Here is a 3,777-nt window from a genome sequence, read left to right as displayed (position 1 = left end):
CTCGGTCACCACCTACTCTCTGCTCCCCACCGGTTTCACAACCCATTATACTTGCACCCCACATTTTCCCACCACCCAGCGTGTCTGCACCCTTCCCCTTAGGACTGCATCTGTACTTGATCTCTCTCCGGTTTACCTGTGCATGCTTACCCCCTAGTCTTACCTGCACACCTGAACCATCCTCTTCTCTTACCACTGGGCCTGCGTCACTGCCTGCATGTTGTCTCCTTAGCTCTCCCTAGTGCACCATCACAGCCCATGCACTCATACCCAACGCTCCCTCCATCTGCTCCCACCATTGTGTCAGCAGAATGCCCCCCTGTTCTCACCAACTCCTTCAACACTAACACGCCTGCAGGCTCTTCTCTCCCCAGTTCACCCTAATCCTCCACCCCACCCCTACATTCTCCCAACTGCCTACACCCCCTGCTCTCCACCATACCTGTACCCCCATCTCTCAGAAGTGTACCTTCTTTCTCTTCACACTTTATGTCCTCCAACTCTCATCAACATGGCTGCACCACCACTACCTCCTGTTCTATACACCATGTCTGAACCTCTCCCGCCGTACTGCAGCACCTCCACCCTGCTTGTTCTGGAACAGGTCACTACTAATATTATTCATTATCACTCCTGGACTGACAGTCCCATGATGGTCTGGATCAGTCAAGGAGTGACAGTCCCATGATGGTCTGGATCAGTCAAGGACTGACAGTGTGATGATGGTCTGGATCAGTCAAGGAGTGACAGTGCCATGATGGTCTGGATCAGTCAAGGAGTGACAGTCCCATGATGGTCTGGATCAGTCAAGGAGTGACAGTCCCATGATGGTCTGGATCAGTCACTGAGTGACTGTGCCATGATGGTCTGGATCAGTCAAGGACTGACAGTCCCATGATGGTCTGGATCAGTCAAGGAGTGACAGTCCCATGATGGTCTGGATCAGTCAAGGAGTGACAGTCCCATGATGGTCTGGATCAGTCAAGGAGTGACAGTCCCATGATGGTCTGGATCAGTCAAGGAGTGACAGTCCCATGATGGTCTGGATCAGTCAAGGAGTGACAGTCCCATGATGGTCTGGATCAGTCAAGGAGTGACAGTCCCATGATGGTCTGGATCAGTCAAGGAGTGACAGTCCCATGATGGTCTGGATCAGTCAAGGAGTGACAGTCCCATGATGGTCTGGATCAGTCAAGGAGTGACAGTCCCATGATGGTCTGGATCAGTCAAGGAGTGACAGTCCCATGATGGTCTGGATCAGTCAAGGAGTGACAGTCCCATGATGGTCTGGATCAGTCAAGGAGTGACAGTGCCATGATGGTCTGGATCAGTCAAGGAGTGACAGTGCCATGATGGTCTGGATCAGTCAAGGAGTGACAGTGCCATGATGGTCTGGATCAGTCAAGGAGTGACAGTCCCATGATGGTCTGGATCAGTCAAGGAGTGACAGTGCCATGATGGTCTGGATCAGTCAAGGAGTGACAGTGCCATGATGGTCTGGATCAGTCAAGGAGTGACAGTCCCATGATGGTCTGGATCAGTCAAGGAGTGACAGTCCCATGATGGTCTGGATCAGTCAAGGAGTGACAGTCCCATGATGGTCTGGATCAGTCAAGGAGTGACAGTCCCATGATGGTCTGGATCAGTCAAGGAGTGACAGTCCCATGATGGTCTGGATCAGTCAAGGAGTGACAGTCCCATGATGGTCTGGATCAGTCAAGGAGTGACAGTCCCATGATGGTCTGGATCAGTCAAGGAGTGACAGTCCCATGATGGTCTGGATCAGTCAAGGAGTGACAGTCCCATGATGGTCTGGATCAGTCAAGGAGTGACAGTCCCATGATGGTCTGGATCAGTCAAGGAGTGACAGTCCCATGATGGTCTGGATCAGTCAAGGAGTGACAGTCCCATGATGGTCTGGATCAGTCAAGGAGTGACAGTCCCATGATGGTCTGGATCAGTCAAGGAGTGACAGTCCCATGATGGTCTGGATCAGTCAAGGAGTGACAGTCCCATGATGGTCTGGATCAGTCAAGGAGTGACAGTCCCATGATGGTCTGGATCAGTCAAGGAGTGACAGTCCCATGATGGTCTGGATCAGTCAAGGACTGACAGTCCCATGATGGTCTGGATCAGTCAAGGACTGACAGTCCCATGATGGTCTGGATCAGTCAAGGACTGACAGTCCCATGATGGTCTGGATCAGTCAAGGACTGACAGTCCCATGATGGTCTGGATCAGTCAAGGACTGACAGTCCCATGATGGTCTGGATCAGTCAAGGAGTGACAGTCCCATGATGGTCTGGATCAGTCAAGGAGTGACAGTCCCATGATGGTCTGGATCAGTCAAGGAGTGACAGTCCCATGATGGTCTGGATCAGTCAAGGAGTGACAGTCCCATGATGGTCTGGATCAGTCAAGGAGTGACAGTCCCATGATGGTCTGGATCAGTCAAGGAGTGACAGTCCCATGATGGTCTGGATCAGTCAAGGAGTGACAGTCCCATGATGGTCTGGATCAGTCAAGGAGTGACAGTCCCATGATGGTCTGGATCAGTCACTGAGTGATAGTGCCATGATGGTCTGGATCAGTCAAGGAGTGATAGTGCCATGATGGTCTGGATCAGTCAAGGAGCGACAGTGCGAGGATGGTATGTATGATGGTCTGGATCAGTCAAGGAGTGACAGTCCCATGATGGTCTGGATCAGTCACTGAGTGACTGTGTCATGATGGTCTGGATCAGTCAAGGACTGACAGTCCCATGATGGTCTGGATCAGTCAAGGAGTGACAGTCCCATGATGGTCTGGATCAGTCAAGGAGTGACAGTCCCATGATGGTCTGGATCAGTCAAGGAGTGACAGTCCCATGATGGTCTGGATCAGTCAAGGAGTGACTGTTCCATCTGGATGTCAGTATAAAATTGCAGGAGAATGATGAGCTCGGGTTTATGATAATTAGTAGAAATAACTGTGCTGCCGCCTGCTGGATACATTGTAGACTGCACTGCAGGACCCGGGACAATCACTGCTAGTCATGTGACATTTATAGGAACAGCAGTCAAACCTTTAATGACTTCCAAATGTACATCATATGACAGGAAAAGTCACCTCCCACTCCCGGCATCCCACTCACAATTCCCTCAGTAATACCCAGAGGAGTTCGTGCTGTACTCAGACCATTGTCATACCTTCACCGTCCCACAGAGAAGAGGACACCCATTTCACAATGATTTCATCATCTAACGTTCTGCCAAAGTACTGCACTCTACATTCATCCTGTGCAGGGAGTATGACGCAGGATCAGGGAGCTCCGTACACTGTACTACACTCTACATTCATCCTGTGCAGGGAGTATGACGCAGGATCAGGGAGCTCCGTACACTGTACTACACTCTACATTCATCCTGTGCAGGGAGTATGATGCAGGATCAAGGCCACGGTACCTCAGCATTGGGGGGGGTGTCCGATGGGGACAAGGGCCTCTTCCCCACACCCCTGACCCGGTGGTTGTGGGGATCTGCAGGCAAGGGGGCTTATATGCATCGGGGTACCCCGTTAAGGGGGGACCCAGATACCCCCCCTGGTACCTCTACCCATTCACTAAAGGATTAAAATTCAATGTAAATAAACAAACCGCACTTTTAGAAAAAATTCTTTCATTGAAAAGTCAATTTTTGACAATTCCTTTAATTTAAAACCAATAAAAATGGCTCCATCGATGTCATCCAGTGTCACTCACCATGCACCACGCCCTCCGAAATAAAAGTCTTGCCGCAC

The sequence above is a fragment of the Nanorana parkeri genome, unplaced genomic scaffold (assembly GCF_000935625.1).
Source record: "Nanorana parkeri isolate BGI_ZX_2015 unplaced genomic scaffold, ASM93562v1 scaffold3354, whole genome shotgun sequence".
NCBI classification, from domain to species: Eukaryota; Metazoa; Chordata; class Amphibia; order Anura; family Dicroglossidae; genus Nanorana; species Nanorana parkeri.
The sequence above is the reverse complement of the archived record's forward strand: the minus strand, read 5'-3'. Positions refer to the sequence as shown.